This window comes from Egretta garzetta, unplaced genomic scaffold (assembly GCF_000687185.1).
Source record: "Egretta garzetta isolate BGI_Z169 unplaced genomic scaffold, ASM68718v1 scaffold70, whole genome shotgun sequence".
NCBI lineage: Eukaryota > Metazoa > Chordata > Aves > Pelecaniformes > Ardeidae > Egretta > Egretta garzetta.
In genome coordinates this window covers 2624511-2638015 of record NW_009258539.1, presented here as the reverse complement: position 1 = coordinate 2638015, position 13505 = coordinate 2624511, and positions in this window count along the sequence as shown.

Below are 13505 nucleotides of genomic sequence, written 5' to 3'. Positions count from 1 at the left end.
CATCTGTTACCAGGGAGAAGAGACCGACCCCCACCTGGCTACAGCCTCCTGTCAGGCAGCTGTAGAGGGCAATAAGGTCTCCCCTCAGCCTCCTCTTCTCCAGGCTGAACAACCCCAGTTCCCTCAGCCGCTCCTCATCAGACTTGTGCTCCAGAGCCCTCAACAGCTTCATTGCCCTTCTCTGGACACACTCCAGTGCCTCAATGTCCTTCTTGGAGTGAGGGGCCCAGAAGTGAACACAGTATTCAAGGTGTGGCCTCACCAGTGCCGAGTACAGGGGCACGATCACTTCCTTACTCCTGCTGACCACACTATTCCTGATACAGGCCAGGATGCTGTTGGCCTTCTTGGCCACCTGGGCACACTGCTGGCTCATATTCAACTGACTGTCAACCAGTACCCCCAGGTCCTTTTCTGCCTGGCATCTTGCCAGCCACTCTTCCCCAAGCCTGTAGCGTTGCATGGGGTTGTTGTGACCCAAGTGCAGGACCCGGCACTTGGCCTTGTTAAGCCTTATACAATTGGCCTGGGCCCATGGATCCAGCCTGTCCAGGTCCCTCTGCAGAGCCCTCCTCCACTCGAGCAGATCAACACTCATGCCCAACTTGGTGTCTTCTGGAAACTTATTGCAGGTGCACTTGATCCCCTCATCCAGGTCATTGATAAAGATATTAAACAGAACTGAGCCCAAAACTGAGCCCTGGGGAACAACAACACTTGTGATCAGCCACCAACTGGATTTAACTCCATTCACCACATCTCTTTGGGCCCAGCTATCCAGACAGTTTTTTTACTCAGCAAAGGGTACGCCTGTCCAGGCCATGGGCAGCCAGCTTCTCTAGGAGAATGCTGTGGGAAACGGTGTCAAAGGCTTTGCTAAAGTCCAGGTAAACAACATCCACAGCCTTTCCCTCATCCAATAAAAGGGTCACCTTGTCATAGAAGCAGATCAGGTTGGTCAGGCAGGACCTGCCTTTCATGAACCCATGCTGATTGGGCCTGATCACCTGGTTGTCCTGTATGTGCCATGTGATGCGACTGAAGATGATCTGCCCCATAATCTTCCCTGTCACCGAGATCAAACTGACAGGCCTGTAGTTCCATGGATCCTCCTTCCAGTCCTTCTTGTAGGTGGGTATCACATTTGCTAACTTCCAGTCAACTGGGACCTCCCCAGTTAGCCAGGACTGATGATTAAAAGATAGAATATGGACATCAGATCTCACAGCAGTTTTGTTTGCAGCATAGGACAAGTCATTCTGATTAATTTCCATTGAGTTGCTCAATTTCTAATTGTGGGTGCAAAACAATATAGTGCCTGAAGTATATTTCTTATGTGTGTTTACCAAAAATGTTTCCAGCAATTAAAAAGTAGAAAATGCAACAAAAGAGAAACCAGTTATCTAAGGGTCTCAGATAAATGTCATAGTAAACTTAGGATTGGTTTTACTTTTTTTACTCCACCTTTGTGTTTGTATAGAGGCATACAGCCAAAGATGTACATTCAAAAATATCTGTTAAAACAGGTGGAGTTTTACAATAGTAAAAATGTCACTTCCAAATAAATGCTTATAGGACTAACTTGGCATGGTAGTCAAGTATTACTAGCTTTTCATATCTTTATTGAAGTTTTTCACTTTTATAGTCTCATATATCAAGAGACCCGAGCATGGTCTCGTGGACATCTTTGTGGATGTCAGCTCGCAAAACAGGCACACCAGCTCTCTGTGCTTTATCGCACAGGTAAGCTGCTCTCCCACAGAGGAGCAACTCACTTCTTTGTTTGTTCTGCGAATGAAAAGGGCTGGGAGTGGGACCAAGACCCTTTGGAGTCACATTCAGTGATTTCACCAGCATGACCACTCTTCCCAAAAGCAGGGTACACCAAAGGACAGGCCTGAGAGGCAGTCCATGTTCCTGGCTCTTCTCAGTCATAGGATTAGCCTGCCACAGTCATGTGGATGTTTTACCTCATTCCATGAGCATTAACTTAGAGTAAAAAGGCATTAGTGTAGAATAAATGAAATGCATTTTCATTTCTGTCCCCATTAAACACAGCAAATTTATAGACAACCAGAGTCTGTATGTAGAATCAAGAGCACTTGACATGTCAGCCCTTAAACAAAACACAATATGCCTCTTTAATTCTGGGAGAGCGTCACTACCCTATAACATCATTGGCATTTTAATGAAAATCCTTCAAAGGAAAGAATAACAGGGAACTTGTAAAAATTGTAAGAAACTGCTTGTGTGTGCAGATGTCAAAGAGGAGCATAAAATATAATGCAGAGGCATTTTTTTTGTTGCTTTTTCTTTCTCCCTTCCCTTCCCTTCCCTTCCCTTCCCTTCCCTTCCCCTCTCTTTCCCGTTCTCCAAGTCCCCGAGGCTCATATTATAAATACTTCAGCTGACAATTTAAACCAGAGAAGTCGGGGGTTTTGCCAGGACACAGAATTTTCCATGTCTCTCATGTGCAGGTCCATTTGAGGCCCGCTGCGGAATTCTGTACTGCGTGAGTTAAGCCCAGCTCCACTTGCTGTGCGACTGATGGTGCGGAGGCATGGCATTGCAGGGATGTCTCACCAGATGTCTCCCTTGTATCAAATTCTTCTGTGCAAAGTTTTTGGCGAGGTCCAATTAGAAAATTTGATGAATTCCATTTAAAAGATGTTATGTACAACTATGTAAATATTGCTGCACAGTCATTTGTTCTAGAGAAGACATTTTTAAAGTAGTTTCTCCATCTTAAATTATAATGTTCCTTAAAAGAACATCATTTGCTGATTAGAGGTATCAGTTTGTTTAGCTGCAGAGCCTGAAGCTTCAAATTTGATTGCATTCATTTTAATCACATAACTGATCTTATTTTCAGTAACACGGAGTTGTTTGTTCCAAATGCATTTATGAATTCTTAACTCATCTCAGTTATGCCACATGCTGGAAATGATATTACTCTTACTAATTCCTAACATCATAAAAACCCAACCTACACAGGAGAGAAAGTGCTGGAAGAAGGAAGCATCTTTTGAATTTATTTAAAGTAAACTGACTTAATTTCAAGTCTTTAATCCTGCTTATGCTACCCTAAAGGACAGGCTCTGAAAACACACACGGCCTTTGTGCCTCAGATATGAAAGACCTGTCAGCTCCCGGACACTGAGAGTGACACTAATACACTTGGCTCGTCTCACACTTCCCCTGGCTATGGCTGCATCTCACTTGTTTGCAACACTCTACTGCGTCCTCCTTCTTACTAGATGAAACCTACCCCCTGAAGCAGCCAGCTGCTCCAGCTGCCATCCCTCATTCCTCCGGCCTGCAGGACAAGGGAGGAGAAAATAGCCTAAGGGAGGAGAAACCAGACTAAGGGAGGGAGCGTTATTTCAGAGCACACCTTCCTGGCTCCTGTACCACCTCCTCTGCCCTGTGATCGGAGTGCCTCCTCACGCTGTGCGGGGGGATCTTACTCTTTGGGAGAAGACAAACCTGAACTCCCTGGGCCTGCAAGGCAAGCACCAAAGAGGGTAAACTTTTAACAAAGCAAGGCAGAGAGAGTTTTTGATGATGGAAGAAACTGCACCTGGTAAGGCACCTTCTACAGAACTTGTCTTCTCTCTGCAGCACGCTGGAAGCAGAGACGCCTTTGCAGAAATCTTCACTTTCAGCCAAGGCTTAGAGTGGGACCTTCAATGAGTTAACTAATAATTTTACTGCCGACACACCTAAACCTCTGTTCCTAACCTCTTATGTTTAACAGTCACGCCTGTGGGCCATAAGGTGAAGAACAGGGATCCAAGGACATAATGTGTTGGCAGCAAAACGTAGCCCGTGTGCCACAGAGCTCCTTTCACACTCCACTTGCTGCCTGCCAGCAAGCGGGGAGTGCCCACGCTCCCCAGGATGTGTGTGCCAGGGATATGTGGGCAGGAGTGAAGGAGGTTCATTACCTTGTTCCAGAAGTTAATGGTCTTTAGGTGCTATTTTTGGAAGGGGTCATCACTGGGCCATAAAATGCTTGGAACATGTCCTCTCTCACCCAGAAACTCCCTCTGTGGCAACGGTGGGGAGGATGCCAGTGGAAAATTCCTGTGCGTAACAAGGTTGGATACACTGGTTTTCCATCTTTTCTAACTGCCCAAACAGTGAAAAGCAACTGGAGTGACCACCAAGGCTGATCCAGATGCAGCTCTGGGAAACATTACACAAGAATAGGGCCTTGGTCTCCCACTTACACCATTTGCAAATGGGAGTTGACCCCACTGAAAACATCAGTCAGATCTCCTGCCGAGATAGGGCTGTTCTAATCAGAAGAAATATTTGAAACTTAAAGCCATCTTTTGAACAAAACGATACCTAAATCTAAAGGTGGATATGGGAAAACGTGACCAAGTACCCCAGTGTGTGCCTCTGAGCCTTCCTACGCTGGAAGGCGAAGCCATGTTAAAAAAGAGGGAACAGTTTGTGCATTGGCTAACATGCAGAGGTTTAACTTCTCCACAGTAAGTAACAAGCACCGGTGCCTGTGAAAGTCACTGTGCATTGAAGTGCAAGCATGCAAACGCCGGGCACCCAGAAAGCCGCCCCAGTCCAGCTCTGCCAGCATCAGCAGCTGCACGACCAAGCACAAAGACAAAAGGTTTTTATTGCAGTGACTTCTGATGATTGAGCCCGGCGTTCTTTTCAAAGGAGAGGCTTCTCATCGAACTGTGTATTAATGCCCGATTCTGGAGAGCTAATGGCTTTATTTCATGATTTCCCTCTGACAGAGGGGAACGGCTGTCCTGGTTTCAGCTGGGATAATTTTCTTCCTAGTAGCTGGCATAGCACTGTGTTTTGGATTTAGTACCAGAAGAATGTTGGTAACACCCTAATGTTTTTAGTTGTTGCTACATAGTGCTTAGACTACTCAAGGATTTTTTGAGCTTCTCCTGCTTGGCTAGGTGCAGAACAGCCAGGACAGCTGATCCAAATTGACCAAAGAGCTATTCCATACCATATAACGTCATGCTCGGGGGGAGAGTGATCGGTGCTCAGAGGGTGATCGCTGCTCAGGACGGGCTGGGCGTTCATCAGCAGGCGGTGAGCAATTGCATTGTGCATCATTCGTTTTGTATATTCTGTATATTCTCTTACCATTATCATTATTATTGTTATTCTTTTCTCTTATTAAACTGTCTCTATCTCATCCCACGGCTCTTACTTTTTTTTTTTTCCCCGATTCTCTCCCCCATCCCACTGATGGGATCCCACTGGGGGGAGTGAGCAAGCGGCTGTGTGGTGCTTAGCTGCCAGCCGGGTTAAACTACGACATCGGGGAAGGACAGGCAGCAAGAGAAGGTGGCAAACACAGGCAAACTCTTCTGAAACAGTTGCAATTCTAAAAAGTAGTGTCGAGGTTCTTCTTTGCACAAGTGCTGCAAGCAATGGGGTGACACAAAAAGGCTGACTACCAGCAGCAGTGTGGAAACCAGCAAATAAACCAGGCAGTAAATGGGTAGGTATAACTGTTTGGATTTGGTTAGTTTTGATGAGGTGTAATGGATTTGTTTAGTTTTGATGAGGTGTAAAAGTAAAGGTAATAATTGGAGAAAGGAATGGTTCCATTTTTAAATGAATAGCAGACTCACCAGAGCAGGTTTTATTTTCAAATTTGAAACATGACCTTATACATATATGTTACATAGATGTATATAAAATTGATGTTTGTGTATAAATATTACATATATATAATTTCCTTTATCTGCATTGCCTTTTTCATTAAAAAACTTGAATCATCTGGCTCACATAGAAAACTTATAATAACCATGTTTGTGTGGAAAAGCAGTGGGTTTTTTCTGTCATTCATGTGTCACTTTGTGAAGTCTTAAGACGTTTAAAGTGCCCTTTAAACAGCCTTAATTCCGCCTACTTCAAAGAAATTTCAACTTACAGAAAGCTGGGAAGGGCAAATGTGCTATATCCTGTGCCAGAGCAGTACAGGTCTGATCCGCTCGAGCATGTGCTTCATATCAAGAATGTGAGCAATGCTTCTGACCCATATGGTTTACTGAATCAGAGCCTAATTTTGTAATATCCCATCCAAATTTACATCTCAGTACCTGAACATTTTGCCTATCAACAGGGAACTAGAATGTCTCCCTGCATAATTCATGAAGCTGTGAATTATTTTTATATATCCTCTAGCTTTTTTTAAAAAGGCATTTGCAAACCAAAGACTAGAAAACCAAAAATGGTTAAAGGCACTCTGGAACAATCTTAGAGCATGGTCTTGCAAACAACACTTATTGAGAGCAGTGAGGGTCTATTGACACATAGAATCATAGAATCGTTTAGGTTGGAAAAGACCTTTAAGATCATCAACTCCAACCATTAACCTAACCCTGCCATCCCACCACTAAACCATGTCCCTAAGCACCTTGTCCACCCGGCCTTTAAACACCTCCAGGGATGGGGACTTGACCACTTCCCTGGGCAGCCCATTCCAGAGCCCGACAACACTTTCATTGAAAATTTTTTTCCTAATGTACAACCTAAATCTGCCCTGGCGCGACTTCAGGCCATTTCCTCTCATCCTATCGCCTGTTACCAGGGAGAAGAGGACAACCCCCACCTGGCTACAGCCTCCTGTCAGGCAGTTGTAGAGGGCAATGAGGTCTCCCTTCAGCCTCCTCTTCTCCAGGCTGAACAACCCCAGTTCCCTCAGCCACTCCTCATCAGACTTGTGCTCCAGAGCCCTCACTAGCTTTGTGTCTCTCCTCTGGACATGTTCCAGCAATGCAACGTCTTTCTTGTAGTGAGGGGATAAATCCCAGATGTAAACATTTCCTGGATCATAGCTTACACATTTGAGGGTGCAAAAATACAGCAAAATATTTTTGTTCAAAGTCCCATATCAATACTTCATATTATTTTAATTTAAAACTTCAAACCACTAATAAAGCATGTTCCTATTAAAAAAAAAAAAAAAAAAAAAAAAAAAAAAAACAAAAAAAAAACAGCAAACCAGAGTACAATATATTTCACTTTTCTGTTACCTCCCCCTTGGATGCTAAACAAGCAAAATAGCATAAACTGCTACAGATGAATCTTCATCTAGAGCAGTCTAGCACAGCTTCTATGCATCCCATCAGACTAACATGTAACAGTGAAATGAAGACAGACGGTGTACTAAGTGCAAGAGCTGTAAATGAATGTGAACAGAAATTGATTTTGAGATGTTCTTGGCTCTTTTTCAAGAAAACATTATCACTGTGTTTTAAAAAAAAAAAAAGTACTCCACGCATTGCTTTGAGATTCCTAAGAATTAAAAACTCTGGCCTCCTTAGTCATTTTCTCTTCTGAGACCTATTTTTAGTTCAGTTGCAACATCTGCAGTAAAAAAAACCCTAAACTTTTATGTACTCTTAATAATTAGTAGACAAAGAATAGTACTGGAGTACTGTGTCTAGTTCTGGGCTCCCCAGTACAAGACAGATATAGAGCTACTAGAGAGAGTTCAGCGAAGGGTCACTAAGATTGTAAAGGGACTGGAGCATCTCTCATACAAGGAAAGGCTGAGAGAGCTGGAACTGCTCAGCCTGGAGGAGAGAAGGCTCAGGGGAGACCTCATCAGTGTGTAGAGATACCTGAAGGCAGGGTGCAAAGAGGATGGAGCCAGGATCTTCTCAGTGGTGCCCAGTGACAGGAGCAGAGGCAAAGGGCAACAACTGAAACACAGGAGGTTCTGTCTGAACACCAGGAAACACTTTTTTACTGTGATGGTGAGTGAGCACTGTCACAGGCTGCACCAGGAGGTTGTGCAGCCTCCATGCTCAGATATTCAAAAGTCTTCTGCACGTGGTTCTGGGCAACCGGCTTCAGGTGACCCTGCCCAAGCCAGGGGGGTTGCACCAGATGACCTCCAGAGGTCACTTCCAACCTCAGCCATTCTGTCATCCTGTGAATATATTGAGAATTGTGCTTTAAAATGTGTCAGCCCAAAAAATTCCTGAGGTTACTGAAGTTTTCTTGAGCATCAACCTCATTTACTGCCTATGTCTTAAATTAAGCTATCATCTGTTTCATTCTTGGAGTGGACAAAGACTATACATGCAAAGTCTGGTTATTTATGTTTTCCCAGGTCTGCAGCTGTAAGGGGTAATTCATCAGGATCCCATAGAGAGAAGTCAGTATTCTGCAGATTCATGAAAGCATCTAGACCAGGCTGCTCTCACTTGCATAGAGCTGGACCTGTGCAATTTTGCATTGTTCCCCAGTCTAGGTCATATTACTCCTTCGGTTATGCTTAAAATAGCTGGGATAAAAAGTTCTCAGAAGAAGTCTCTTATTAAAGTTTTCATTTTGGTAAACCCAGCTTTATCTTATGGCTTTGTTAGTTTGACCAAAAAAGAAAAACCCAACCCCCCAAAAACCTCGCCACCTGGAAGAGGTTTTATTTCTGGACAATACTGTATTTCTATGTGTGTGACCATCCGTGTGTACGGATCTTGTAACATACAGCGTATCACCTGGCACTATGAATGCCTCAAATATGTCAAGCTAAGAAATGTAGACCTGGTGAATACGCATGGTCAAGATGGAAATTTTAAAAAAGGTGGAATGCCGCACTAGTTTTGTTGATTCGGAACTCGGAAATCTTCCATCCACATGAGCATATATCCAACTTCCTAGCCTATCATTAAAGGGTAACTTGTTTCTGGAGGTGCTATGTTTCCTCAAGGACATAAAGCCATTATCATCACTACCATCATTAGTTGCATCTAAGACCCCAGCACATTGTCTTATCAGACTCAGTCTTTTAGCCTGCAATTCCAACAACACGTATTATTACTCAGTGTCTGCGGTGTGTGGTCCCAGGGCTGCAATGGGCCCAGTCACTGTCCCCAGCTCTCTTCATCCCCTGCAGGGGCTGAGGCCCGCTGGGTAAGGTCCCTGCCCTAGCAAGTGGAAGCACGATCCGTTAATAAAAGTACAACGTTTCCATTGCAGCAATTACTGAGATGAGCTAGCACAAAGGCAATAGCAAAACGTATGGAGAAGAAAATTCAAGTAAAACGTCAGGGATAAAAATGTTAGCTGCTTTCAGATAAAAACACTACTTGATTTCAGATATTGATTTTTGTTCCTGTACTTTGAGACGCTTCCAAATTCCGGCTCTGACAAAAATGTTACAATCAAAATCTTGGCTCTCACACTGACATCAATTGTAGAGTAGATGCACTTAAGGAAATTTAGAATTGACAATGTATGTTGTACTGACAGACTAATTAGTAAGACAAAAATAACTTTTATTTTAATAAACAGTGAAGTGCACAGTGGGATTTTTTGCTTCCTTATTCTGTTAGCCAATGTCAGAACCATGCAGAGAACTGCAGATTAACTACTGCTCTCTAAGCATATAAGAATACTTGTGATTCATTAGGAATCACCTTGAACATAAAAAATTGGACATCATCTGCTGGACGAAGAAACTGTGGATTGTGACAGACCTGTCTGCAGAAAAGAGCTCCACTGTCCTGCTAGTTTGAGCAGCTTCAAGCCGAGGGAAGGAACACTAGCAATAACTGTGCCTGTGGAAAAAGCTCGGGATAGGGTCAAGGTAATGCTATTTTGAAGTTAGATTTTTGCCAGTTAAGATGAAACTCAGAATTTCAAACCTCCTGCTCTGCAGAAATCCCTAGCATTTCTCAACAGCTGAATGGCAATTCACCGATGGCAAGGAAGTTTACACAGAGACACTGAAAAATGTAATATACTCTCTTCAGAGACTTCATAACAGCCGCTATATCTTTACTTATGCTGAAACCCTCACCAAAAATAGCCCAACTCTCCAAATGCAAAATGTGATATTCTGTAAGCAGAATCGATTCTGTAAGCAATGAGTACGTCTACCCATGCTGCCAGTATCTTTTTACACGAACCTTTAAGCTGTTCACTGTATATTCTCACAACCAAAAAAAACACCCCAAAAACTCTCTAGCCTTGTTTCTTAAGGAAGCAAGGTTTGCATGATCATGCATGACTATCCATCTACCTATTCAGCATTTCCCATTATCCTGATAATTTTGCATCTGTTGGCCAATTTCAATCAAATGTGGCAATTAAAGACAGAGTCTCAAAGAAATGAAACTCCTGTTCAGGTCCTAAGTTTCATGAAAATGAGCAGTGGAGAGAAATTCAGTACGCCCTTGGAGCAAAAAGTAATTCAGTGCAGACCCTTGCCATGGGCCAGTGGTAACTCAACTCCCCTCGCCAGCTGCAGACACCTGCCAAGTCCCCTGAGCCATCTGCAGCACAGGCTTCACACCAAATGGGAAGAGCACGGCTGGGATGCAGAGACCAAGGTGAGAAAAGCCGCACGGGACAGGCCTGGGAGTAAGATGGTGATAATGGAAAGCAGAAAACAAATGAGTCAGACACCAGAACTTACTAGTTCCACTGCTCATGGACCAGCTTGGTTAACAACACATGCAAGTCTTAGAGTGCAGGTCTGCTGCATAAAAGCACAAGAGCAGTCATTGTATACCCATGGGAATTCAAATGAGGTAGGATAATTTAAATATCTGACACAATATTTAACATAATCTCTGTGAAATAACATGCTTTGTCTCCTGATGTGTAATTTTCCTTGTGATGAAATGGCAATACGTGCACTAAAACTTATCTCACTTCTGTCACGCAGAAACTGTGTTTGTATTATCAACTACACACAAGTAACAGAATAAAAGGTTGACTTAGGAAAAGAGATTCCACTCTGCCATGCCAAGAAGCACTTTATTTTCAAAACAGGTCCTCATATGACTGTCAATTGGTCATCGTGGAACAAAAAATGCAACAGCTTTTGTGTAGCTTTCTAAGTGGAGTCCATACAGAACAGGATAGCCTAACCCAAGAAATGAAAAAAATACTTACAGTAAGAAACCAGAACGTACTGAGCAGCCAGAGACTGATGGGGCAATGTGGCTACGGAATGACAATGCTATGAAATCCTCGGGGCTGCCGCCACTGCATGACTCCTGGTCAGGCTTCTCCATATTTTGGCTACTAGCATGGTCTCTGCAGCTCACAGTGATAATTTCCTCTTCAAGAATCCATGGCAGGGAAGGTGGAAGAAGGGCATAGGGGGAAGACACATACTTCTTTTCTAATGCGGACATGAAACAGCTCTGCCTAATTCGTTCCCTTCTGCCAAATGCCCAAGAGCCAGCTGCCTACCAAACATGAACTGATTACAGGGCAGGGACAGAGGTGACCCCGTAAACCCCAGAGCCACTCGTTTAGGAGTGTGGATTCCCAGGACAAAGCCCAAACAGGCAGGGAGAGGAGCTAGCCTGAAGACACTCTAGCCCAGCCCTGCTAATGTGTTCACACCACTAAACACACTTCTGTCACTGAACCTCAGCCTGTGCACGGGAGCCCAGTGTTTCACCTTCAGCTCAGGAGAGATGTGGAATATTGGGTAGGAATGAAACTGGCAACTGTGTGTGGAGGTATCAAAAAACCCTGAAGGCACACTAAACTGTTACATCAGTAACATGTATACAAGACAAACGATAGACTAACCTGTAAGACATTTGTGAGGAGATGCCTCCAGTCCTAACACTACAACAGAGGACAGACTACTGTGCTCTGTTGGAAATATCAGATGGCATGGATTCCCTGAAGGAATATGCAAATAAACAAGTAGAAGTGAACAAGCATACATGAACAAGTACGCCAATAAGTAGTTAGCCCTACTTTGAGCATGGGTTGGACTAAGATCCCTCCCAGCCTGAATTATTCCATGATTCTGTATTTTATCGATATGTAACAAGCGTATCTCCAGAATATAACGTTCTCCAGAAGATGTGTCCTACGATGGATTTACTAGAAAAGAAGAAGCAGCTTTGCGGCTTCAGCTCCCTCCTCCACAATTACCTCCACCCACCATGCCGGTGTTATATCCCTTCCTTGCATGATCCATAATTTGTTTCCCTCCTCCCTGGCTCGCTGCTTCAGACTCACAGAGCCAAAGAGGAGGCATGGCAAACCCAGGGAGCACAAACCAGGGAGCTGCACCAGCGCAGAGGGGCAAGAGGGGGAAAATTCACATTTCTCTCAAGCTGAAGCTGTAACACCAGAGTCTCTCAAGCTGAAGCTGTAACACCAGAGGCCCACACTGGCTCTGGGACCCAAGAGGAGGGCAAACCTCCAAGGATGATCTGATGAGAGACATGTGATCCACACCTGAGAATCACCCCTGCTGCTCTTCCATTCGTATCAGAACTGCATCTCTGCTTGGTTGAGTGAGAAAGATACAGAACACATCCTGCCTGAAACATGAGCAGTTTAAGAATTAATTTTTTTTTACAGCTATAAGAAGCACACGTGTAATTTTAATTTACCTCTCCTTTTGGCTTTGGTGGTTTAATACTCTTATACAAAAGAAGTACAGCGGAAACTGTTGTCCTCATTTCTTGCTCGATTGCTGTATGACATCTGCCGACCCTACAGTGGCTAAGCACTCTTTGCTTTTTCAAAAGACTCTCCAGAGCACGGAAGGTGTTCCTTTTCGGCATGCCGTTACTGCCTCCTTTCTGAAAAACACTGTAGCAGCCTTATTTGACCCTCATATAGAAAAGAGTTGCTAAGCCAACTGATTTTCTTATAAAGTCTGTATTTTTGTTAAATCCCTTGCTGCTGCAACTGGCAGAGATCCATTTCCCCTTGCTGAGGTTCTCAAAAAGAGGTGCCCGAGCCCAGGTTACTCACTCGGTTACTTCCAGTGCATGGTGACAAGGACCTGCAGTGAGAGGATTTCTTCGCATCAACGGGAAGACCGTGTCTGAGACACCTCCGGCCCCGAAAGACTGCAGAAAAATACCAGCCCTTTTAATTTGAAAAAACAAGACTGAAAAGATGAAGCAAGCGTCCCCAAAATGTGGAATAAATGGTGTCAGAATGAAAAACAAAACTCCCAAATTTTTACTTAAAAGAGAACTTGGGGAATACACTTCTCTACAACCAACAGAAATTATGCTGGAAAACCCTTAGCTACAGCCTGAACCCTATCAACAGGCCATCAGAAGCCAGTTTATGACAGAAAATAATGTATGAATGAGATGTCCTACCCATTGGTAGGGCATTTTCACATTTTCAGTGCTCTAGATCACCAAGGTCTGCGTGGCAAGAAACCACAGGTAGTACGGCTGTGAATAAGCCAAAAAATGGAGCTTTGAGGAACACTGTACAAGCATAGACTAGAAGGTGGTACCTAGAACATACATAAACATGGCAAAAATGAACTGCAGGAAAAGTGTAGAAACCAGAATCAGAGGGTGGAAGCAAATGTCTCTGAGCAGATCATAAACCCCCCCAAAAAGAAGGAAAGAAGAAGGACAGGGGAGTTGAAACAAAAAGTGGGTGTGAAAGTGCAAGCGAGGAGCTGCAGAGTTGAAGGTACTTTGAGGGGAGGCAGGAAGAGGGCTGAAACGAGCAGCCAGCACGAAGCAGAGAGAAGCCAGCCA